Source organism: Budorcas taxicolor, chromosome 4 (genome assembly GCF_023091745.1).
Source record: "Budorcas taxicolor isolate Tak-1 chromosome 4, Takin1.1, whole genome shotgun sequence".
In the NCBI taxonomy this organism is placed as follows: domain Eukaryota; kingdom Metazoa; phylum Chordata; class Mammalia; order Artiodactyla; family Bovidae; genus Budorcas; species Budorcas taxicolor.
In genome coordinates this window covers 18,170,710-18,197,726 of record NC_068913.1, presented here as the reverse complement: position 1 = coordinate 18,197,726, position 27,017 = coordinate 18,170,710, and the positions used below count along the sequence as shown (strand labels likewise).

At 43.9% G+C, this 27,017-nt stretch overlaps 1 protein-coding gene across 3 annotated transcripts in view; it reads left to right on the top strand.

Moving 5' to 3' along the window:
- ICA1 (islet cell autoantigen 1) overlaps positions 1-27,017 on the top strand; it is a 163,363-nt gene that overhangs the window by 41,377 nt on the left and 94,969 nt on the right. The gene's annotated exons all lie outside the window — the stretch shown is intronic.

The following is a 27,017-nucleotide window of genomic DNA, read 5'->3' as shown; positions in this document are numbered from 1 at the left end:
TACCAATTAATGTGATATATAATTCTCTACGGATAAGATAGAAGAGACAGCTGGAAATTGCTGGGATTTGGTAACTGATTTTAATTGAAGTCAGATTTTCATATAATGTGCACTTTTTTGTAAGGCTGTCACTTCTAAATGCTTTTTCATGCATAACTAAAAATCAAGATTAGATCAAATGAAACTGGAAGGTGAGAACAGACTGCTGGGGAAATCTTTTTTAATTGCTAATGAATATTAAAATTAATAGAATAATAATGTTCCTTTGGTGAGAAGGTTAGGAAGCAGTGGGGTTGACTTGTAGGATTAAATGACGTGGCATTGGCCCCATCTTCAGTAGACCCTTCACATATTTGTATGAGGAGATGGCTATGTTCTTAAATTTTCCTGAAATGATTGGTAAGCAGCAGAGGGACGATGTTTCATTGGTTTTTAGTGTCCCAAGTCCATTTAGCTCTTTGGAGATTGGTCATGCAAGGATATGTTGCACCACTAGGTGGCAGTCATACACTGAATATTTATGAAAATACAGAGAGGTTTTTGTTGTGTATAATCTTGGTAGGTCTTTGTTTGATGTACTTGAGTATATTTCAGGGTATGAAAGACAACAAAAATCTAGCAAATGTTAGCTTTGACATAATATTGTGTCAATTGTCTTACTCATTTCAAATGATCCATTTGTAATTGTGATATTGCTTAAAATCCCTAGATTTCTTAGTACATCATTGCAGAGCAGTGGATGGGAAACCTTTCTGGTGTGCAGGAGGTTAGATGGTAGCGGGGGAAATGGGGGGGATATATGGGGTGAGGGAAAAGAGGAACCTTCTGTTGCTTAAGAATAGGGTCAGCAAATGTTGACCCAGGTATTAGATCGACAAAAATCCTTTTAAAAGGCAAGTTTTACTGTGGTTTGTCATTTGGAATCCCTCTTTATGAAGGGACACAGAGACCATTTTCTTCCTGATCGTAGATGACATTAGTGTGTTCTCAGTAGCCAGCTCCTCAATAAGACAGGTTTCTGAGCTCATGGAAAATCAGACCTGAAAAATTCCTTAAAGATGAGTTAGTGAAAGAGAAAACCAAGGCCCCAAAATAGTAAATAAAACTTTTCAACTGTTGATGGCTAGATAGATGTTGGCGAGCCCAGGCTACATTTGAAATTTCCTGGCTTTTTAATCAGGCTGGTAATTTGGTTTGTCTTTGACGTTTTATTTGGAGATTGGAAGAGGATGGAGTGGAGAGGTTAAAAAGGAAAAAGGAAACAAAAACCCCAACATTATCTGCAGGGTATAAGCCAGTCACTCTACTACCTCCTTTAAGCCTCACGATAACCAAGACACAGACTTCATTTTACAGAGGAGGAAAGTGAGACCCAAGTAACTAGTACAGGATCAATGAAATGACAGGGAAGTGAAAAATCAGAATCATAGAAAACATGCATCATTTTTTCTTTAAGAGGAGAATAAAGGGGAGTTAAACAGCATACCTAAGATTGACAAAGGCATTTTCATAGTTACAACCCTCCTGTGGTTATCCATTCAACGTACATTTACTGAGCACTTTCTGTGTGCCAGGTAATAGACGTAAAATTATTCCAGAAGGCAGAAGAATTTTCATGTGAAATTGTATTTTTTTAGTTTTGTTATGAAGGGTGGTTGCTAGCTGTGTAAGGATGAAATAAACCAAGAACACTCCGTCATTGCTTTGAATGTTGAAACATTACCCACTCTCTAGTGTCATCAATCTGTTGATTTTGGAAAATATGGGTTTTTTTTTTTTTAATTCTTTGCCATGCAGAAGTAGCTGAAGCAGTGCCTTTCTCCGCAATCCCGTGTGTGCTGGATTTAATTTAATAGCTGAACATGGTGTACTTAGAATTTCAGGAAAGAATTTTTTTTTTAAAGGGAATCTGTATGCAAGTATATACTTGATTAGACTAGACTCTCCATGAGGATAGGAACCAGTTTAGTTCTCTTTGCTAACAATCCCCGGGCCAGCCCAGCACGTGACCCCAGTTAGCACCCATATCAGATGGCCGGATGCCAGCCGTGCCATTTGCGTGCCAGATTCATGCCTTCTCACACCTGCAGAGCCTTTCCACCACATGCAACTGACTTTATAATGTTGGGGGAATTGATATATGTGGTTTTGCAAGTAAGAAGTAGCATTATGGGTTTGTGGCTTGCTGCCCTCTTCGGAATGAATTTAAAGTGTGGAGGCTGCTGTTCGCTTGGAGTTCATGACATGAATCTTGAGTTGGAGCCAGCCTTAGTGGTTTGTCCCAGCGGGGTTCCGTTTTAAACAGAGTCTCCATTTCTCTCTCTGGGACAGAGTTACCAAAAGGCATTTCTGAGCCCCCTGTAAGAGTAGGAGTCCCTGTGTGTGTGTTGGGCGGGGGATGGGGGGGTGTTTACTTTCCTCAGAGCCAGCTGCCTGCTTCTCTCTCTTTTTTTTTTTGAGTTCTTATTGTGGGTTTTTTTTTTTAATTTATTTTTAATTGGAGAATAATTGCTTTACAATCTTCTTCACATTTTAGCCGATGAATCCTGAATTAAATTCTATTCTTTCTTTGGGTTCATACTTTCTGAGGAAACAAAATTTGAATTCATACTTCACAAGTGGGACCCCTCTCTGGTTGCAGTCTTTAGGGTACCCTCGTGTATTTATTCGGAGAAGGCGATGGCACCCCACTCCAGTACTCTTGCCTGGAAAATCCCATGGACGGAGGAGCCTGGTGGGCTGCGGTCCATGGGGTTGTGAAGAGTCAGACACGACTGAGCAACTTCCCTTTCACTTTTCACTTTCATGCATTGGAGAAGGAAATGGCAACCCACTCCAGTGTTCTTGCCTGAGAATTCCAGGGATGGGGGAGCCTGGTGGGCTGCCGTCTATGGGGTCTCACAGAGTCAGACACGACTGAAGTGACTTAGCAGCAGCAGCATGTATTTATTAATTCATCCAGCAAATGAGATTGAAGCCCACCTTGTGCCAGGCCACATGCAGAGGGATACAATGGTGAGTGAGCAGACACAAGGGCTGCCCTGCTGTCCCAGGCAGTCACTTGGAGACAGTGACTCCAAGATGAGCTGCAGCCCATGGTGTGGCAGGAACACCCCTGACCTGACGGGCTTCCTGGAGGAAGTGGCATCTAAACCACCTGTGAAGGATGAGTGGGAGGGAGCTGGGTGGAGGAAGGGGGGACTGCAGAACAGAGTTCCAGTCTGAGGAAGTAATGTGGACAAAGGCCTTTGCGTGAAAGGAAACAACACATTTTGCTCCTTTTAGGCCCCTGCAACCAGAGGATAAAAAGCGAAGTGGTGGGGGTGGGTCATGGTCCAGGCAGGTAAGCAGACCAGGGCGAAAGGGACATCTCCCTGAGGGCCGAGGAGAACGAGGGTGTTGAGAAGGGGAGACAAGCGATCCAACCTGTGCTCTCACAAGCCTGCTCAGACTTTAGTATTGAGCAGGGACTGGAAGTGTCCAAGCCTTGAGGCTGGGCGAGCCGCAGACGAGACAGGGTGTCCAGGGAGCAAAGAGGGAAGTAGACCAGAGAGAAATGTCCTGTTCTGACCTCCACCAGACTCCGCAACAGCCCCACAGTTAATTACAGAGCTCTTCATTTTTTTTTTTTTAAAGAAACAAGCAGAATACATATAAATAAATAAATAGTGAGATCAAACGTACTTTCACTTCCAACTGAGGCTTTTTTCCCTTAGTGTTTTCAAGATGCTAAACAACTTTTTTTTAATAACACACAGTGAACATGACCGAAATGATGAATGAAAAACTTAAACAAAGCAAATGATCTGTTTTCAGGCTGACCCCCTTTGAGCACACGGGCCTGGTGACAGAGCTCTGGGTGGCAATGTTAATAAGCATTTATGAAGTGCTGTCTTTGGGGAGGGAAACACAAGGAGGTGGGAAAGCCTGATGCCGGCTCTCAAGAACGACCCTGCTAGTCATCTGTTCCCTGTCAAAATGACCGTGGTAAACAAGACACCTGGAGAGTGGGGCCTCGTGGAGCTCTTCTCCTAAAGACCGAATCATGGGAAATGGTGGATACATTTCCATGGGCAGAGCTGGACTCCTGTTGGAAACCCCTCCTGACAGTGCAAGTCACCCCAGGAGGGCAATGGATGGGAGACAAGGCCACAAGGTATTTTATGAGCAGTTACAACGTGTGATATATGTGCCCTTTGAAGGCAGAGTAAAAGGGTATAACTTAAAAATAGAAGTCAGCTTCTTGTAGCAGATTACATCAGCTTAAGTTGTGCGCTCACACAAGAGCTTTTGCAGCCTGGTGCCCTTGAAAGAGTCCTCCTGTGGTCAATTAAGTGTCTTGTTTTTCTTGAAAGTCAGAAATGGGATAGAGGGTAATTATTCTAAATGGAATGAAAGCTGTGTTAGGTGTAAGAAAATAGTTCTGAATCCTCTAAAGAGATGAGATAGAAATGTCTATGCAGGCATTTGGATTAGCTGGAGTCCTTATAGGCAAGGACAAGGGAACTGGCGTTTTAATGAGGGCCATTTATTAAATGTTTTAATGAAATCCTACAGCGTCCGTCTTGCATTTCATGACCATAATTCAAAAGGGTGTCGAAAAGGTATTGTAAAGAGTGTGGAAGATAACACACGGGTGTTCTCAGGCTTGTACCTATTTAAAGAGTGTTAGGTTTTGAAGAACTGTGAATTCACCAAAGTCGTGTTATCAAAGGATATGTTGCCATGAGAAGGTTTATTAACAAGTGGTGGTGGCTTAATAGGGGTTGGGTGCAGGGAGAAACCTTTTAGGGTCATCAATCAGTGGTGTCCCATGCCCTTACTGAAGGTTTGGGTGTGCAGAGCTTGGTCAAGGGCTAGTAATGAGCAGTATTGACATCAGAGGGATTTTTCTTCCTGTGGACAAAGACTTGGGTTAATTAATTTGACAGTATCATTAATTACTGCTGAAATCATTGGTCTTTGTCAGAGGTCAGGCTCTTTCAGCAATTGAGGGCAGGTCCTGTGGGATCTGGAGATGCCAAGTAATGCAGGCAAGTCACCGCTCAACCATCTCCCCGTTCTGTGAGAAAGGCCTTTCCTTTGCCTGAGCCATCCAGCCTTTGGGCCTAAACCCAGAGTTCTGCTTCTGTTCAGGGCCAACCTCAGGGCTCCACCCGTGAGTTGTGTTGGGTGCTGGAAAATGTCAGGATTGGGTCCCTACCATAAACCAGTAAAGGCCCCACTCGGGAGCTTTGCCCAATTTGCATGTAAAAGCAGAGGGAGCCCTATAATTCAAATGCTGATGGCTTTAATACTGCCCCAGAGGCCTCTGAGACTATCCTCAGTTGTTTTCATCCCTTTTCCTTTCTTCTGCTCTTCAGCAGTTATTTCCACCATTCTATCTTCCCGCTCACTTACCTGTTCTTCTACCTCACATGTGCTAAGTTGCTTCAGTCATGTCCTGCTCTTTGTGACCCCATGGACTGGAGCCCGCCAGGCTCCTCTGTCCATGGGATTTTCCAGATGAGGATACTGGAGTGGGTTGCCATGCCCTTCCTTCTCCAGATCTTCTGCCTCAGTTATCCTCCAATTAAGGGGGGGGAAAAAAGGAAAAAAATTATATTTACCCTTACACTGTGAAAAAATAAAAGCAGTTCTTGTGAGGAGAAAAAAAAAAAGCAGAGGGAGGATTTGACCCCTTATCACCCTGTCTGTTCTGGTCCTAAAGTTCTTGGCGCTGGCTTGAGCTCTTTGATGAGGTGAAGGCCCCTTTTGTAAAGCCACCACACGCTATCCTGTCTGTCTCACAGCCCTCCATTTCCGTTTGTTGCTTTTTGACGTGTGCTGTGTTTAGCTAGGGCGCCTGTTTTCTGCGGTGCCCGGGAAGGTTCAGGCCAGCTGCTCGTCTCCATTCCCCAGGTTGCTGTCTCTTGATGCTGGCTAAACACCATAGGAAAAAACATGCCAGGTTCGCATGGCACAATGCAGAAAGGGTGACAGATTGGGATCCCCTTGCTTTCATGTCTGAACATCATGAGATGAGGCCTTTGGGGCTCTGTGTGTCTTCATTGACTTTTCTCCACTGAACTTGAAGAGCAAAAATTAACTCCAGGGTTAGGCCAAGACCATTTGGAAAAGCAGGCGCAAAGCAGCTAACTCTTGGAAAGCTGGGTACTGGCTTACTGCTCCTAGTGGTTGGAAATAGAGGGGACGAAGCAGCATTACCTCTGAGTGGGGTGGCTCTTCACTCTGGCCCCAGCTCTGCCTCCTCCCTTGGTGATGGCCTGGATTGGGGTGATAAGCTAGTGGGGATTTCTCATTCACCAAAGAAGGCACAGGTGCTGGCTGAGCACCAAGCTCTCTCCTGGCTGTAATAGTTTTACTTTTCCCCTCAAGTCATTAGGCTCTAAAATGGTTAAGCCCATCGGCAGAGAAGTATACACACTTGAGCAGGGTTTCCTCTGACAAACAAGTTACGGTCTTGTTGAATTTGTGTGCACGGAGTTGCTTCAATTGTGTCTGACTCTTTGCGACCCCCAGGACCATAGCCCACCAGGCTCTTCTGTACCGGAATTTTCCTGGCAAGAGTGCTGGAGCGCTGGACAAGGTTGCCATGTCCCTTGCTGAGTTTGCTTGGTCTTATTCCTGTTGCTTTAATCTTGGACTCTGGGGGGTGAGGGGAGAATATTTCACTCCTAATTCTTGGGTAGAGGAGCATTTGGTGTTTATAGACTGTTAATGTTTACCTCTTATTTAGATATCAATACTTCCGCAAGGGTGAGAAGCCTGTAGCCTGTGGGCGGGCCGCATAGTTTTGCAAACATTTTTTATTGTTAACACAGCCACGCCTTCATTTATTTATTGTCTGTGCCTGCTTTCACAATATCACGGCAGAGTTGAGTGGTGGAAGACAGAGACTGCAAAGCCAAAATATTTACATTCTGCCCCTTTACAGAAAAGTGTTTGCCATCCCCTGATTTATCGGTACTTGTGAATGTTGAAGATGGTTTTATGTCATAAAATGTACCATCTTAACCATTTTTAAGCCTCCACTTCAGTAGTGTTAAGTATATGCACATTGTTGTATAACCAGATCTCCAGAACTTTTCGTCTCGAAAAACTGAAACTGTATGCCCATTGAACAACCACCCCGCCCGATCTCCCCCTCCGTAAGCCACTGGTACCTATCATTCTGCTTTTTGTTTTTAGGACTGATTAGATTTTCTCAAGTATGTGGAATCATGCGGTATTTGCCTTTTTGTGACCAGCTTAGGTCCCTTGGCATAGTGTCTTCAAGATTCCTCCATGTCGTAGCATGTGGCAGGCTGTCCTTCCTTCTTAAGGCAGAATGATATGCTGTTGTATGTACATTTTATTTACCTGTTGTTTTTAATCATGGACACATTTGAGTTGCTTCCATCCTTTGGCTTCCCTGGTGACTCAAATGATAGAGAATCGACCTGCAGTTCAGGAAACCCAGATTCTCTGGGTCAGGAAGATCCCCTGGAGAAGGGAGTGGCAGCCCACTCTGGTATTCTTGCCTGGGAAATCCCATGGACGGAGGAGCGAGGCAAGTTACAGTCCATGAAGAGTCGGACACAACTGAGCAACTAACACTTTGGCTATTGTAAATAAGGCTGCTATGAACATCAGTGTGCAAGTAACTCTTTAAGACCACACTTTGAACTCCAAAAACGTGATAAATATCTGGTTTTAATGTTATAATTTCTTTTTAGTGTTTTATTTAATCTTGCCATTGCATGAAAATGAGACTCAGGCTATGCAAGCAAGGAGTCATTTGATTTTGATATTATCATCTTGGAAGATATTATCTACACATACAAATCCATTATTTATTAATTTCTACAAGATTCATAAATATTTCTATGATTTTTAAAAATGAACATATGTAATACCATAAAAGCTAATGTGTCAGTTTAAAGTAGATTTTTTTCCCCCTCTGTCTTAAAAAAGGGATCAAATCTTTGCATATGGCATTCTCTAACTGTTTGAGGGAAAGCTTGCTAAACTCTCAAAATGTACTCTGGACAACAGTTCATTATCAACGTGTGAGCTGATCCAGTCCAAGATAGTTTTCCTTTTGCCATATTGTCTGGTTCTTCTTCCTCAGACTTAGATGTCTTGGATGGCATAGGCAAGCCTGGTCTTGAGAATTTTATGGATGATAGTAGATAAAACATATGGATTTTACTGAGAGCCATCAGGTTCCAGATCAAAATCTTATAACCATGGCTTTCTCAGTCCCTCAGCAGCTAGAAAGTCTCAGGTGGGTTTGTTATTTCCATGTTTCATGACACTGTGCGTTTGGTTGCAGGGGTCAGGGGAATGGCTGGTGCCCATGATACCCTCTCCCCTTCCCCAAAACACACACTGTTCCATCTGCCTCTGTCTCCTTTCAGGAGCTCCTGGGGAAGGTGTCATTTTAGATTACAGTTTAATGGAAAATTACTTCATTCAAGTAGCATGGTGTACTAGTTACTGTTGCTATAGTTTCAGTCTCCAAGCCTGTCATGTCTGCGTATCCCTCGAGATTACCGTCTTCCTTCTGGTTAATAGCTCAAGTATCATCTTTCCCAGCTAGTCCTCTTATTCTCTCATGGTAAATTGGTTGCAGTTTTTACCACCATCTTCAAGAATTTTATATAAAAGAAGACTGTTGCACCTTGCTGGATTAACTTAACACCCTCTTTTTAAGTGTTTCTGCTTCAGGGATCTGTTCCACTATGATATTACTTTTATTTTACAAAATGGTGGTTTTCTTAGACACACAAAATGGAATGAGGATTTTATTTAATATCAAACAGCAGTAATACATCTACTATTTCCTGAGTGCCAATAGCTTTACAGCACTGTAAGTTACTTTTATTAGAATTAAAGGGATTTTAAAATACATTCTTCTTTCCAATCAGACTTTTCTGTGACAGAAAAACATGATGATTTGATGGTTGTCTACACTGTCTCTTTTAAATCAGACTGGATTTATAAATTGGCTATGGAGAGTTAGTATTTCAGAAAAAAAGCTCTGAATCACAATTGCTTTATGAGAAAACAAGCAAGCAAACTTGGGTTCTGTGTTAGTTTGTCATCAAGGGATATTGAAAGAATTTGAAAACCAATTTTTAAATGATTAAATTATTTTTGTGAACCCCCTAACAAAGCATCCCTGACGAGATTTATCCAAGCAGTGTTGGCCTCATAGTGGAGTCATAGACTGTCAATGGTTTCACAGGTCTTCCTGTCTGTCAGTGAAACTCATCTTCATCTCAATTCCAAATACATCCATTCATTAGTATTCAAACTATCACAAGAATGAGTCCATTGAAAACTGGTGTTCTCCATTCACAGCTCTGAGATTTAAAAAAAAGAAAAAGGTATCTGTGATTCTTTGGTCTCCAGGGAACAGATAAAATTTTAATCTCAGGGAAATTAGCCAAGCAGGCCTACATATGACCCAGTGTATGACCTGGGCAAGGTTGTTCTGCTCGCTAAATCATGTATGATTCAACTCACTCCTTTCAGAAGGCTTCCTTTTACCTCCCTTAATGAGTTTTTGGTAAAAGTAAAACCTTAAAACAGAAAGCATCAACGTGTGTGTACTTACCCTTCTAGCATAAATTTGTTCAGGACAATTCCAGGTAAAAGAATATTATCCCCCAAGTGAAAAAATTCCATTTCCTGTTCAACAATTATCCCACACTTAATCATCACACAAGATAAATGAAACTCATATATAGGAGCCCTAAAATCTTACACTGGCCAATTTTACATGGACTCGGAGCCCTAAGAAGAAGCAGGCCCTTGAAAGGCCATATGTATAACTTTGAAATGAAATTCCCACATGCATTAATCAGGCTTCTGTTGTTCTCATCAAATGAAATATGATTTTCGGGCTTGGTAACACTTCACAGTTGATTGGCTCTTTCTATCCAGTGACCCATCTATCTGTCCATCCATCTATTTAAATTCACTCCCCAGCTGTGATTCTGAGACAACCATTGTCATTTAGATGCTGATTCCTGACTGTGGTTCTTCTGGTGACTGCTGACATTGGAATAAGGGATACCACTCAAGATAGATTAATTATATAAACAAATGAAGGATGGGAGTTTTTTTCTGCTTTGTTCTTTTAAATCTTTTTTTTTCCCCCCCCCGGGCCTTTAGAGATGGGACTCTGCATTCTTAGGAGCAAAAATAGTTCATGGGTATTAGTTTATGTTCTGAGAGAGGTCCAGGCAAAGAGACTTGGAAAATACCCACATCTAGGGAGGAAGAACCATATGGAAAGCCCATAGACGCCTGTATGGGAAATAAATGAAGAAATTTCTCAAATTAAATGCTGAAAAGAAGTTAGCAGAGTTAAAATGTATTACATTAAGGATCTCATTCCCTTTCAATTTTTTTTTAATTTTAAATAAGGGGAAGAAAGAGACAGGAGAACCTGGCAATAGTAATTGCTTCCGAGGCAGGGGACTAGATTAGAGAGGAGAGGAGATAAACAGAGATGAGAATGAGGTTGGAGTTGTACTGTACTCCTTTTTGTGCCTTTTAAATTTTGTACCATGTGCATATGTTATCCTTAAAATAACAATGTGTAAAAATTAATGAGAATAACTGAGACCAGAATGGGAACAGATAAGATTTGATAGAAGAAAGAAAAGGATAATGACAGGAAAGTCCCTTACTTTTCAAGAAATGAGGAGGGATTTTTAGTTTGTTTTTCATAATAATAAAGGGAAGAAGGAAGACGTGTTAGAGGCAAAGATGGGAAGCCGACTTCCCAAGGTTATGTCATAGGGCAGCTGGATGGAGGAGGTTGGAGGATGAAGTCATTCTCGAAAGCCATCAGCAGGGAGAGTCATGTGAAGTGGTCAAGTCACTGAGGAATAGGATGATCAAAACCAGCGCCTGAGGGAAACCTACCAAAATCAAGAACAATGAGAATGTTTCTTTTAAAAGCCTTCACTGTTCTAAGAGAACTAGAATAAGCAGAGTTGGGCTTCTTCTCATAGGGTTGGGAAGAGGTGAAGAAGTAGAAAGATAACTTTTTCCATCCTCCCTCAATTGCATCCCAGAAGAAATGAGCTCTGTGTTTTGCGTCAAATGAGAATGTAGAGAAAACTCTTTCCCAAAGAAGAATCAAAGGGAAAGAGGACTTCTCTTCCAGAGGGTATTGTCTCCACGGTTTCCACCAAGGCTGGGGCCTCTGAGTTGGGTTGCAGCATTGCAGCATCCATCGGTTGGTGTTGGGTCTCTTACTTGGTGGGGGGATGTGGGGGAGGGAGTGAGGTTCTGCTGGCTTTAGTGACCTTTCCTGTGTTCTCCATCCACATCTAATTCTCATCCACACTACTTAACAGGCTCAGACAAAATCTTCCCCTACAGCATCTCTGCACGCTTTTCTCTAAATCTAGCAGTTTTATCAGTTCCTTTTTATTGGTCGTCTTCCAGGTTTTAGAAACTAAACCAAGAGTATTTATGCTCTTGTGAGCCCTAATTTTGTCGTTAACATTTCTTAAGAAGTAATATCAGTTCTATAAATCTATCACATCCCTTTAGCTTCCTAGTATTTATTTATTCCTAGTTTATTTTCTAATACTCTCACAAGGGCCTTCTACTGCTCAAGTCCAGAGAAAAATGGAAATACATACAGATTCTAAACCACACATCTTTTTGTGCACACATTATGGCCTGGGCTCCCACTCACACAGTATACATGTCAAAATCAGAAGTGCTGGGGAAGGCATAAGGACATAGTTGTTCCCAGGGCTCCCAGAGTCTGCAGAGCAGACTCAGGTTTCCCTGGAATTTTATCATGGTCACCATAAATCAAGTGTTTGAGAATAAAAAGTTGAAACACATCTTTAATTTTAAAGCTTTCCATATCTTCCTCATCCAGGCCATGTAGGCAATACTTCCTCACCCTCCTTCCCCAAGCACTGCCAGGAAAAGCCAGTGATTTGTAAATTGAAGCTATGTCAGCGAAAGCTTTTATTGCTACTTATTATCCGGGCCTGTGTCTGCTTTTAATTTTAATTCTCTGCTGAAAGAACTAGCTTTGCCTTTAAAAATGTTTGCACGTCTTCTACTCTCTGATGAGAAGACAACAACTAAGAGTAGTGATGTGAAGCCAGACAATGATTAGATTTCTTAAGTTAGCCCCCTCTTCCCCATCCGTAGTGTATTTTAGGTTTGGAGCAAAACCTCTTGTATTCTGTATCGACCTGCTTGTCCCTCTTCTCTCCCGGCATGTCCCCGTTTCACCCACCATTTTGCAGTTTCAGCTAATAAATCATGTAAGTAAAGTAGACATTAAGAAATGGGTGTTAGGAAAGAAGGTTTTGAAAATGAAGATTTGATCAACTTTTTCACTTATTCTTTAATCAAGAAAATAAGAATAGCCCATTTTAAGAGAATGTTAAATACAAGTTGTGGGGAAGTCAAAGCACTGCTCATTTTTTGTTTAAAGCTATCTTTTTCATGGTACAAAAGCACAGCAGATATTTAAGCTCCATATTGAACAATATGATAGGTTTATTTATGTTAAGATAATTAACATATTTGAATTTTTTCCCAGCCTTGGGTTTTTCTTAGCATTCTGTGCTATAGATGAGATGTACGAGCAACTTAAGTATGTATACAGTGCAGGATATTTCTGGTTAAATATTTGTAAGGTGTCTTCAGTTTACATAGCTGTTCCATGTTCATTACTTGGTTGGAGCTACACAACAGCTCAGTGAGGGCCTGAATTCTTTGTCCTGTTTCATAGCTAGGACCACTGAGGTGCCACGGGCCTGACTGACTTGCCCACAGCCACATGTATAAGGCAGGACTCGACCCAAGTCCTCTGACTCCACAGATCCAATAAATGGATCCTTTAAAGTGCTTAGTCACCACAGGGGAAAATGTTTCTGTGGTTGAAGAGACCGCACCTCACATTAACATAGCAACCACCTCTTCCAGCACATTGCACATTTTCTGTTCTCATTTTCTCTGACCCCAAGGGCTTCTGTTCTGTGTTAGGCTTGTAGCATTTCTCCCGCTTCATTTTATTCCGTAAGTGCAATTTGTAGTGCAAAATGGCTGGTGTCTCCACATCGGTCCTGGGGGCCAGGTGCTTGAACCCTGCTGCGGTATACTTTTTAGAGCCCTCAGGCCTGAACAGACAGGATAAGGCTCAAGGGTGGAAAGCTGACGTCACAAAGGCCAGCACCTGGCTGAGGATCCTGTGTGTCCGCTTATCGGCTGAAAGCCAGTGCACTGCCCAAAGGTTAATGCTTGTAAAAGGAGAGGATCAGGAGATCCTACAGCAAACAGGCTCAGAAAGATAGGTGGCCTCCTGGCCCATTTCCAGTAGAGGATGTTTTCCTAACCCTGAATTCAGGCCTCTCTGGCCTGGCTTGTGCTTAAGATTCCTCTGAGAAGTGAGTAGGACATGGAGAATCCTAGGTCCCAACTAAGAATTCTGATTCAGGAGGTGGGAGGTAGAACCCAAGAGTATGATTTTTAATGAGCTTCCAAGGTGATTTCCTTGTGTGGATCACATCTTGAGACATATTTTCCCAGCACACCACTGTGGAATAATTGATGCTCCAGTGACAACTGACCCATCAAAAAAAAAATGATTTTGTTCTTTTTAATAAGACATCCCAAAAGACAGGTGTCAAATGTATAAACATTTCTTAGGTTGTTTTAAAAAATAAAGTTGAATTATATGGAAAGGTCACTAAATGAGACCCTCCCCACCCCCCCAAATTCTACTATATTCAGCATTATTGTGTTTTTTGCTATTCATCATACATGTTTACTTAAACCCTTGAGCCTAGAAATTGGTATATCACAGACACTCAAATACACTCACTTTACCCATCTTTAATCAGTATAACCTCGCTCATTAAATTTCTTCTCCTGTTTCAGCTGAAGTTTCCTTAATGGTCTTCAGGTTGACTCAGGAAACTGAAAGAACTGGGATGGAGCCTCGGGTTAGTTAATATCTAGAGTCGATTACTCAGAAACTTACTGCTTTGTGAGCACATAGCAACAGCTCTGAGAGTTAATTTACACATGCTAAGAACAGGGAATTTTCCAGGAGCAATCTGGCACTGTTACTGTCCCAATATGCATGTTTTTAGCCTGTAGCATCATAAATCAGTCTTCTCCATCTGCATCCTTTCTCTTTCGTGTGGTTTGACTACTGCCTGTAGTTGGTCCGTTTCTTAGGACCAGATCAGCCTGAGACAGAGAAGTCTCCAGCGCTGGGTCATCCACCACCGCCATCATCTTGTTCTGTGGTCTGTTACAGCTAACATCGTTCATGAGCAGTGATGTCCTGCTTTGAGATACTTCCTGTAGTGAGAAAGAGTTGGGCATGGTGTGAAAACAAAAATTTTCATTTGTCCCACAATGACATCCTATACCTGTAGGGATGCCTGAGAAGCTGTGAAATCAAAAATAAAGACTTTCAGGAGCACAGTTCTCTGACATTTCTTGACAGATGTATGGCCACTCTTAAATAGGACAACAAAAACTTTGAAGTTGAATGTCTTAGTAGAAATGATGTCAAAAATAGGAAATATATTATTGAAAGTTTATCTTGTGGCAGCTCCGATTTTAAGCACTTTACCTGAATAGCTTCATTCACATTCTCCAGAGGGTAGATACTATGATCCCCTCTTCATGGATGAGGATTTTGAAGCTTGAGAGGTTAAGTAACTTTCTCATTGTCCCATAGACTATGGCAGGGCCAGGTGGGAAGGGGTTGTAAATTTACTCATATGTCACGTGTATACACATCTTTGGAGAAGGCAATGGCACCCCACTCCAGTACTCTTGCCTGGAAAATCCCATGGATGGAGGAGCCTGGTAGGCTGCAGTCCATGGGGTTGCCAAGAGTCGCACACAACTGAGCAACTTGCCTTTCACTTTTCCCTTTCATGCATTGGAGAAGGAAATGGCAACCCACTCCAGTGTTCTAGCCTGGAGAATCCCAGGGACTGGGGAGCCTGGTGGGCTGCTGTCTATGGGGTCTCACAGAGTCGGACACGACTGAAGCTTCTTAGCATACACATCTTACTTTCTAGACCTGCCTGTGGCTTCTTTATGAGCAGGCATGGTGGGGACTTCAGGACTTGTCAGTTAAATGAGGTTAAATATAGCCTCCCTCATTTCATTTTAAATGTTGAGTCTGTTTAAAATTCTCTTTCCTACTCTCTCTGGTTGAAATAGTCCCTTTTGGGATGCTCTTTCAGAATTCTACCCCCCACCCCCCACCCCCATCCTGCCCAGGAGGGCACTGGCTGACTCTGTCCTGGAGAGAGAGGGGAGACGGCATTCTTGAAGCCACCTTCTGTCCCCTGGCTCCTTTCTTGTCATTGCTGCAGCACGGCCATTCTGGGCTTGCATGGTGTATCCCTAAAACCTGTGGCTGGGTTGATGCCTGGTCTCCTTCCTCTGCCCCAGCAATGTTCAAAGAGCCTTCGCCACCTTCCCCTGATGAATCACCCTAATGGCAACTCAGACTACGTTGGACTCCAATTTGGCCCTCAACCCAGGGCCACTCCCTGGCAAGCTCACTAACCCGCTCCCTTTGCCACCTTCGTTTTCTTTCTCAGAGAATGTGAGACTCTCTGAATTTCTTCTTCTCCACACCCTGAGAGCCCAGGGAAATATTTGTTGTTGCTGTTCAGTCACTAAGTTGTGTCCAACTCTTTGTGACCCCATGGACTGCAGCACGCCAGGCTTCTCTGTCCTTCACCATCTCCCTGAATTTGCTCAAACTCATGTCCATTGAGTCAGTGATGCCATCCAACCATCTCATCCTCGGTCGTCCCCTTCCCCTCTTGCCCTCAATCTTTCCCAGCATCAGGGTCTTTTCCAATAAGTCAGCTCTTCACATCAGGTGGCTGAAGTATTAGATTTTCAGCTTTAGCCTCAGTCCTTCCAGTGAATATTCAGGGTTGATTTCTTTGAGGATTGACCATTTTGATCTCCTTGCTGTCCAAGGGATTCCCAAGAGTCTTCCCCAGCACCACAATTTGAAAGCATCAATTCTTCAGTGCTTAGCCTTCTTTATTGTCCAGCTTTCACATCTGTACATGACTACTGTAAAAACAATAGCTTTGAGTATATGGAACTTTGTCGGCAAAGTGACGTCTCTGCTTTTCAATACACTGTCTAGATTTGTCATAGCTTTTCTTCCGAGGAGCAAGCGTCTTTTTATTTTGGAGTTGCAGTCACCCTCCACAGTGATTTTGGAGCCCCCAAAAATAAAATCTGCCACTGTTTCCATTTTTTCCCCATCTATTTGCCTTGAAGTGATAGGACCGAATGCTAACCCCATGAACACAATGAAAAGGGAAATGTTGGGTTTGCCAAAAGGTTCATTCATATTTTCCTGTAAGAGGGTATGGAGAAACAACTTTTCCCCAACCCAGTACTGGAGAACTGAATTCAGCTCTCCGTTGTCAACTGCATTGCTTTACTGGGGTGCAGCTGATCTTATTTAGATGAGAGACAGGCTTGAGAGGCAACCCTCTTGCAAGTTCCCAAGCTGGTAGTGGGACAGGCCACATTCTACCTTTAGCTTTCCTTTAGTGCTTTCCCTCCGTGGGACAAAGTGGGGCCCCCTGTGTCATGGCCCACTTCCCTGATTGACTTGTCCAGCCAGAGGGGGTGGGCAGGCTTCCTCCCTTTCTCTGTCCTATCATTAGCCTCCCCACCCCAACCCCCACCACAAGAAAAGTATGATCAAGTCTGTCTACTAAAATGGGAGAGAAAAATAGTATGGTGCTTTATTGTCTGGTAAAGTGAATTTTAAGCTTATTACTTGCTGCAGACTTCAGAAACCTCATTTGGGCTGTCAGGAGCTAGAGAGTACCACTTCCTCTCTCTATTTCTCTGGTAACAGTCTCCCACACATCCCAGGCAGATGTATGCCCCAGGCTGACCTTGCAGACGGTCAGGTGAATGGAAAAGCAAACAGAAAAGCACACTATTTGCAAAAAAGATCACCTTGAATTTCCCACAACTGGAACATAAGCTATGTAGGCTTTCATCCATTCTACTCACTGACCACGGGCATGAATGAGATTTTTTTTTCTTTTTTTTTTTGCACTGATAGAAAAGAACAGTGATAAAAATAAAGCAGACATGAAACACTTCACTTTAGTCCGAAAGATATCTGCAGTTATAAAAGTAGAAGCCAATGCCATCAGCAGATTTCCTGAAAAGTAACAATTAACAGTGACAAAATAGAATGACCAGTCGTAAAAGTATAACTGGACATTTGGTAGAAACACCCAATATCAACCAGTATTTACACCCTGGCTTAAATCTTAAAGTCATTATGTTGAAGAGTCTAAAATGGCACTCAGTAGATATTTGTTTTAAATCCAATTTCCTGTGTCCGCGTGTTCTTTCAGTTCCTTTTACGTTATACCTCATCAGTTTCATCTCTCTGATTCTCAACAAAACCCCTTCTGTGTATTTATCAACCTTCACATGGCAAGTTCAGGCCCCCACATCCCTGCACTTCCTGGTTGCGTCACCCAAACAGGAAGTCTTTGCTTAACTTCCTCCCTGTCAATTTACAGCTGTTATCTTCCCCAAGCCTCACTTAAAACCCAGAACTTCCAAGAATTCATTTTTTGGTTAATACACTGCTTTGTAATTGTTCTAATGTACTATTTTGCACTTGTTCCGATGTATTTTTCTTTCCTTCAGCTATGCTAATTGCTCTTAAAGAGGTTAAGAAGCCTTAATTACCCTCCAGACATGTGACACTGTGCTTTATTTCAAATACTTAGTTAATCTTTTTCATTTTACCTGCTTTCTTAATTTATTTTTATCTGCAGTGTATGAGGGGAGGGTCAGATTGGATTAAAACATTTCTAACCTTATTTTGACTTCATTCTAGTTTTCTAACATTGTTGTCAAAACACTGAATATCTGTTTCAGGTTGCAAATAAAAGTGTCTTATCTTCTTTATAAAAGAGAAATCCGTAGTTAGGAGGAGCTTTTTTTGAATGTGTATACATGGTTCCCAATCATGGCATCCAGTCCCATCACTTCATGGGAAATAGATGGGGAAACAGTGGAAACAGTGTCAGACTTTATTTTGGGGGGCTCCAAAATCACTGCAGATGGTGACTGCAGCCATGAAATTAAAAAACACTTACTCCTTGGAAGAAAAGTTATGACCAACCTAGACAGCACATTCAAAAGCAGAGACATTACTTTGCCGACTAAGGTCCATCTAGTCAAGGCTATGGTTTTTCCTGTGGTCATGTATGGATGTGAGAGTTGGACTGTGAAGAAGGCTGAGCACCGAAGAATTGATGCTTTTGAACTGTGGTGTTGGAGAAGACTCTTGAGAGTCCCTTGGACTGCAAGGAGATCCAACCAGTCCATTCTGAAGGAGATCAGCCCTGGGATTTCTTTGGAAGGAATGCTGCTGAAGCTGAAACTCCAGTACTTTGGCCACCTCATGAGAAGAGTTGACTCATTGGAAAAGACTCTGATGCTGGGAGGGATTGGGGGCAGGAAGAGAAGGGGACGACCGAGGATGAGATGGCTGGATGGCATCACTGACTCGATGGACGTGAGTCTGAGTGAACTCCGAGAGTTGGTGATGGACGGGGAGGCCTGGCGTGCTGCGATTCATGGGGTCGCAAAGAGTCGGACACAACTGAGCAACTGAACTGAATCATCCAAATGTGAGGTCTTTGTGAGGAGTGATAAAGGCTTTCTATAATTGAGCTTAAACTATTCATTCATTTTTTGAGCCATGGCTGTGTGCTCAGTACTAGGTATGCAAGTTGACCACTTCAGAGTGATGCTTAACACATGCTGGGTGCTCACTCTGGGTCAGGCCCTGGGCCAAGAAATGTTGCATGCGTTACCTCATTAGGCGTCTCAACAATTCTGTGAACCAGCCAGTACTAAATACCCCCACTTTACCTTTTTAGGTTGGATACAGACTAAATCTGTAGTGAGATGTGTTTGTGTTCCTCCCCATAAAACATTAAGAGATAAGGAGGTGAGGAGTTCTTTCTCCCTTGGCGAGAACAGCAGAGGGCAGGGCAGAAGGGTGTGTAAAGCAGGGAGGGTTGGGGAGAGGGGGTCAGGGGACAGGAAGTCCGGAGCAGAATGTGTAGACATGGAGCCACAGCCCCTGGCTGTTTGCTTTCTGGTTCCCAGGGAACCGGACGCATGTGAACAAGGTCTCCTGTGCCCCACCACTCGGCTTTCTCAGCAGCTACTTCTCTGATATAAGGGGGTGTATCAGGTCGACACTGAGGGGACAGAGCAGGGATGCAGGATCCCTTCCCTGAGGAGGTTTCCAGACAGTCGGGAAGAAAGGCAGACACACACATGATTAACACCAGTGCAGGCAGCTACACCCAAAGTCTCAGAAATACAGAAGGAATGATTAATTTCTCAGCTATTCAGTGTTCTGCTTCTTCTGGTAAGTTTCCTTTCTCCTTCCCTCATCCCACTGACTGGTGCCTTTTCACTCTCAAGCTGACAAGCTGATTTTTATTCCTCAAAAATCTTCCTCAGCTCCTCCGTTCATCAGCCTCACAGTCCGTAAGCAACCTCATCAGCTCTCATGACTTCAATTCCACAGTCTCAGGGTGGACGGTAGGATTTCTCTCTCTCTAAGCCTGATTTCTCACTTAAGATATTTGAGAACTTCTAGGAAACACTAAGATCTCTTCACAGGCCACGCATTGTGTCCCAGTAGCTCACCAGTGACACTGCCCTGTCTCCTCCCCAGTCCTCTGTTTTGTTTTGTGTTTTTACAGCTTACCACCTTTGTTGATTGACCCTAGCAATCTTCTGGGCCCCAAACTCAAAACCTGACTCATTCCTTAGCTTCATCTCCTTTGTCCTATCGTATCCTGCTCAGAGACCCTTCAAAAGCCCCCTTGCAGTGGTCCCTTCCTCTTCTCACTGTGACCACTTGATCTGGACTTTTCATCACCTGGGGCTTTAATGAAAGGTCTCCTAACAGATGTGTCTGTCTGTCTGCCTCTCTCTATCTCTCACTCACACACACCCACATTCACACTTACAAACACACCTAACCGAAATCGAACCTTCTCTGAACAGCAGTCTTGTCATGATGTATCTCTGCTTAAGGATCTACCGTGTTTATCTGTGAGCCTCCCAATCCTCTGTGTTCTCTGTGACCATGCCCACTTTGTCTATGCGATGCTGGCCCACTCTCCTTCAGAGTAAAACTGGAACTCTTCAGGCTGTAGTATCAGACCAGGCTGCAGTATTATTTGGTGATGAAGATCCTGAGGAAATTAGCTATCCGTGTAGGAAGAGTCCTAAGAGAACTGAGAAGCCTCCCCTCTTTCTGTAGATTTTATAGCAGTGAGAGGTAGCCAGGGCTTTCCTCATGGCTCAGTGATAAAGAATCTGCCTGCAATGCAGGAGACCTGGGTTCAAACCCTGGGTTGGGAAGATCCCCTGGAGAAGGGAACGGCAACCCACCCCAGTATTCTTGCCTGGACAATTACGTGGACAGAGGAGCCTAGTGGGCTATAGTCCATTGGGTCATAAGAGTCACTCATGACTGAGCGGCTAATACACACACACACACACACACACACACACACGAGGTAGCCACGTTTGGATGTTTTAGATATGGGTGCCAAGTGGATGGTCTTGTTGTATCCCCTTTAGACCTAAGTGTGTATCTGTGCACACAGTAGTTGCCTTTTTCTAGTGACAAGTTCTGGAAAGCTTTTAGTATGTAAGCCTTACCTGGCTACAATGTTGCCGCTTAATATTGAGATGTGTATGTTTCATCTAGATCAGGCCCAGTACACCCTGTGAGAAACTTGAGTGAGATTAGTGTCTCTAGTTGGTACCCTTTACTGTATTTTTTTCCACAACCTCTGCTTCAATCAGAAACCTTGTTCTTTTTCATGTTTTCTGTCCAGCGTTTTTATATGCCTATTTCTGCATTAGTTGAGAACCCCTTGTGGTTTAGAGAATAATTCTTGTTCTCAAAGCATTTGACAGCATTGCTGTTACTCATTGTCTTCCTGTGAATCAGGTCAGCAAGCCCCACCTTGTCCTTTCACATTGTATGTTGTCCCCTCGCTAGGTGCAGAGTTCTTCCTTGAAATACTGGTCAGAATTCCGGTATCATTACCGTAATCTAGAAGGAGACTCCCAGAGGGACAGGCTGCCCATTCGACGAAGAACAGGAGCTACAAAATTAATGGGAATGTCAATCAAGGAAGGAATCGGGTTTAAAAAAGGTGATTTTTTTTAGACCCATTTCATCATGAGTGCCTTGATATTTCCCTTCTCCGTGGCAATTTTTGTGTGTTTTACCATTTTGCTTTGATTGTGGAGCATAAAGTCACACTTGCAAAGGAAGCACTCACTTCAAAGATAAATCAACTGACCGTATGTCAGCAGAAAACTCTAGGCATACTTTCCATTCTTTGATCTCTCTTCAGTGACTTCACTGGCCAATTACTGAGTGTGCCTGTTGTGTTGGAACGGTTGTGCAGTGTAGGTGGGGAAATAAGACGTTTACTCATGAGACAGAATTTGTGTGATGGCTTAGTGTTCAGATGAGTAGCAGAGTCCACACGTGGCACTTCCCTAAGTTCCTATCATCCTGGAAGTTCCTGGGGACATGAAGTTTCATCTAAATTGGGAGAACATGCCACTTTATTCTGAACTAAATGTATTTCCATCACAATTAAAATTCATAAGCCAGATGAGAGGAGGATCTCTAATAATAACTACTCACACTCTGAGGATCCCATTTTCTTCATCTTCCACTTTTTTTAGTCACAGCTCGTGTGCTGAGAGAGAGACATTACAAAGGGGGAAGCAGAGACTCCAGAGTTTGGTTTACTCGTGGTCACCTTGGAGAGCCTGACACAACCAGACACAGACACGCCTTCCTGCTGACTCCAGATCCAGTGCCCCTTACCACCTGAGCTTGATTTAGGAGAGAGCTGGTTTCAAGACCAGTCATCCCAGCCAGCCTTTCTGGCTGGGAGATGCAGGAAAGAAGCTTGATGTTACTGATGGATACTAAGGCTCTGGTTATTTTTTGGAAAGGTAACCAAAAAAAAAGCATTATGATGACTACCTCATATGGAGAAGGGAACGGCTGCCCACTCTAGTATTCTTGCCTAGAGAATTTCATGGACAGAGGGACCTGGCAGGCTACATCCAGGTGGCACTAGTGGTAAAGAACCCACCTGCCAATGCGGGAGACAGAAGAGACCTGGGTTCTATCCCTGAGTCAGGAAGATCCCCTAGAGGAAGAAATGACAACCCACTCCAGTGTTCTTGTCTGGAGAATCCCCATGGACAGAGAAGCCTGGCAGACTACAGTCCATAGGGTCGCAAAGAGTTGGATACAGCTGAAGCAAGTTAGCACGCGCACACTCATATGGGAAAGCCAGAGGCACTGCCAGGTTTGGGAGCGATGGTGTGTGTGTGCGAGAGAGAGAGAGCACGTGCACAGCATACGCATGCTCAAAACCAGCATCGCCTCTGCTTCTAAGGTTTCTCCTGCCTGTCTTTACATGACTAAACCTCAGCTGGAAGCGAAGGGCTGGGCTAGCACTGCATTTCTGCAGGACACTCAATTTGGCAGCTCTTGTCACAAGTCAGCACCTCTGCATTCCATGGCACTTGGCAGCTTTGTGCATCTCCTCTCTGGCTGTCTAATAATCCTGGGGTTGCTCTGCTCTGGAGGTTTTCATTCTCCCCTTGGAGTAACTCATTCTCCAAACAGGTGTCCGTTTCCTCCCGTTTGAACACACTGGCGTTTGAGGGCACATAGAGAAATGAATCAGATTTATGTCAGTGATAGGTGTAAACATGTAGATATCACCATGTAGCATTCCCCGAAGGCATTTCTTGACTGGCCATCTCATGACATGGTACAGATCTACGTAAATTGGACAAGCTGGCTTACCTTACTCTTCACAAGCTTACATTAATACCGTCATTCAATCCACTATAATGAAAGAAGAGGAGGAATACTTCAATTAACAAGTGCCATTAGGTGTTAGCATTCAACAACTCTCTTGAGTCCCTGGTCTCTCCGCAATACTGGGGACTCAGTGCCAAGCCACACAGGCATGATCCCTGCCCTCAGGGTGGAACTAATAGGGAGGTTGTTTTCATGTCCGACTCTTTTGTGACCCTGTGGACTGTAGCCCACTAGGCTCCTCTGTCCATGCGATTCTCCAGGCGAGAGTACTGGAGTGCGTTGTGATTCCCTTTTCCAGGGGATCTTTCCGACCTAGGGATCGAACCCGCATCTCTTACGTCTTCCGCATTGGCAGGGTGTTCCTCACCACTAGGGCCACGTGGGAAGCCCATGTAGAGGAATACAGAATTTAAAGCTGTGCCAGCTCCTTGGAAGCATGGACAGTGTGTTATGAGAGTACATGCCTGGGACCTCATTTAGTCGGGTTAATGTGAGCAGACTTCTCTGCATGGAGTCACTAATCTTACCTAAGAGTTCGAAGATGCTTTGGTGCCAGTGAGGAGAAGTTTCAAGAGTAACTTCTGTGGACATCACAGCATAGGCGAATTCCTGAGGTGGAGAAGGGTTGGAAGGAAGAGGCCGTGTTGTTAGAGCATAGTCAGAGAAGGGTGGAATGAGTAAGGACCTTCTGTGGTGTTGGAGAAGACTCTTGAGAGTCCCTTGGACTGCAAGGAGATCCAACCAGTCCATTCTGAAGGAGATCAGCCCTGGGATTTCTTTGGAAGGAATGATGCTAAAGCTGAAGCTCCAGTACTTTGGCCACCTCATGTGAAGAGTTGACTCATTGGAAAAGACTCTGATGCTGGGAGGGATTGGGGGCAGGAAGAGAAGGGGACGACCGAGGATGAGATGGCTGGATGGCATCACGGACTCGATGGATGTGAGTCTGAGTGAACTCCAGGAGTTGGTGACGGACAGGAAGGCCTGGCGTGCTGCAATTCATGGGGTCGCAAAGAGTTGGACACGACTGAGTGACTGAACTGAACCGAACCCTGAGAAGCCAGCAGAGGACTGTAAGGAAGAGAATGAAATGGTTAGTTTTGTGTTTTTAAATGGTTATTCTGCTTCATTTATAAAGTATTCTGAGAAATGGATGAGGGAGGGAGTGAGGGGCATGGATGGACTGAGGGAGAAAATGAACATAGAGTTAAGGTGGCCTGTGGTGGTGGCTTGGACAAGAGTCCCAGTATCAGTGTGGAAGAAAGTGGAGGCATTTGAGACCTGCTTTGGGGTTAGCTTCCCTTGTGGCTCAGCTGGTAAAGAATTGGCCTGCAATGCAGGAGACCTGGGCTCAATCCCTGGGTTGGGAAGATCCCCTGGAGAAGGGGAAGGCTATCCACTCCAGTATTCTGGCCTGGAGAATTCCATGGACTGTATAGTCCATGGGATTGCAAAGAGTCGGACACAACGGAGCAACTTTCACTTCTTTTGAAGTTAGCGCAGACAGAATTGGGGGAAGACTTGCATATGGGGAGAGAAGAGTCAAGGATGGGCTCTCAGTCTCTGCCATGCTGGGGAGAGATCACCTTTACTGAGCCATGGAAAACATGATGAGAGACACGTGTGGAGCATAAGAAAATAATTCATAAATAACTCCTGTAGGAGATGGATGTGAGATAATCCCAGTGGAACTGTATGTTTTGCTGTGGATCTCTAAGAGGTGCTCACATTTAGGAACTGTTGCTATTGTGATTGATACGCATGAGAACAAATGAGATCCCTTAGTAACAGGTTTGGGAAAAGAAGAGAGAAGGGGATTGGAATTTCAGCACCTAATGGTCAGGTAGAGGAGAATCCAGAGTAAAGAAAAAGCAAGATTATTTGGTGTCATGGCAACCAAAAAATGGAAGCATTTCAAAGGAAGGATCTGCCAACTCTGAACGTCTCCACTGTTAGGTCACACGTGATGAAGAATAAAAAGTGTTCCTGGATTAAGCATCCGACAAGCGTGTTTTGTAAAAATTGTCAAGGAAGGAAGAATGAGGAAATACGAGGAAGGGGAAATATGGGTATAGGAACAAGTCTTTCAAGAAGCTTGGAGGGAAAGTAGAGTGTGGTTGAAGGACGAAAGTCTGAGCGAGATTTTCCTGATAGGAGAAAAGCCTGTTTGCAGATGAGAAATGCGAGGGAAGTGGCATGCAAAGTTGAAGACACAGGAGACAGAGGAGTATCTTGGAAGACTAGAAGGAGTGAAATCCAGAGTTCACACAAAGGGACTGGTCTTGATAGGAAGACAAAATACAGAAAGGATGGGTGTAAATTATGGAAAGAGTGTGGATACACAGTAAGATAATCAGGGCATTCCCGTATGATAATGGCTTTCCCGGTGGCTCAGCTGGGAAAGAATCTGCCCACAGTGCGGGAGACCTGCATTCGATCCCTGGGTTGGGAAGATCCTCTGGAGAAGGAAAAGGCTACCCACTCCAGTATTGTGGCCTGGAGAATTCCATGGACTGTGGAGTCTGTGGGGTCGTAAAGAGTCAGACATGACTGAGCGACTTTCACTTTCAGTTTCATATGATACTACGGGGCTTCCCAGGTGACTCAGTAGTAAAAGAATCCGCCTGCCAAAGCAGGAGACTTCAGAGATGGGGGTTCAGTCTCTGGGTCAGGAAGATCCCCTAGAGGAGGAAATGGCAACCCACTCCAGTATTCTTGCCTGGAGAATCCTGTGGACCAGAGGATCCTGGTGGCTACAGTCCATCGGATCCCTGAGAATCAGACACTACTTAGCGACTGAACATGTGATGGCTCCAGTTTTCTTGAAGTATCGGATATAGATATCCCCTGAGAATAAAGGGAAGAAGAGTGGATTTAAGAAGACAGGTGAAGGCATGACATATTTGACTAAAAAAAACATTTAGAGGCATGAGTGCCTGATTGAGGCTAGTCATCAGGGTCACTGTGTACAGCTGTGTAGGCATTGCACAAGGTTGCCGTACCTCAGAGGGGCACTATTCACCTCAAAAACATCTCAGATTTATATATTTGTCATGACAAGTTTCTGATAGATGGCGGTAAGGTACCTTGTTCTTGCAAAATCAAGACATCACCACAGATGTCTAACAGAGGAGTAAAGTGTCTTGAGGAAGGGAGGTTGTGTTCTAATTCACACACAAGCACTGTTTGGGATGCCTGTATCGTCACTCATGCAGTTAGAAGATAATACCAGTCTGCCCCAGTGGTGGATTTTTCTTCAGCATACAAGCTGCCGCAGGCACAGACACGAGGAGGTAGGAGATGGGTCCCATCCATAGCTGGAGTTTTCTAGGAAGTTACGAACTGAGTAGAAAGAAGGACTGCCAAAAGAGCAACACAGCGTTTGACATAATGCCCATACAATCCAAGCTTGATGAAGAGGAAAGTGAGGACAGAGGTCAGTGGATCTGAAGCATCTTGTCTGTGAGAATGCAGGCCTGGCTGTCAGCTGTTACACTGGGAGCTCCTGAGAAAGTAAGTCTTAAGGATGGGAAGCTGTGATCAAAGAGTCTGATATCTGGTGATTCTGGAGGTAAGAAGTTTCTGGTGATGTTAGGGTCAGCATGGAGCAGAGTTGAGTGCGCTATTGATAGACTTAGTCTTTACTCAGTAGGATAATGGGTTTCCCTGGTGACTCAGCGGTAAAGAGTCTGCCTGCCAGTGCAGGAGATGTGCAGAAGACTTGGGTTCCATCCCTGGTCGGGAAGATCCCCTGGAGAAGGAAGTGGCAACCCACTCCAGTATTCTTGCTGGAAAGTTCCATGGACAGAGGAGCCTGGTGGGCTATAGTCCATGGGGTTGCAAAGAGTCTGACACCACTGAAGCAACTGAACACACACCACACACAATGGGATAGTAAGGAAACCTTTTTTTTAACCTTTAATTGTCATTGTGCTCAAAAATCTAAACCACAAATCGTATCCCAATAACTGAAGAGTTTGGTTATCTCAACTTTCTACATTTGAGCTCCAAAACATGAAAATAGAAATTAAAA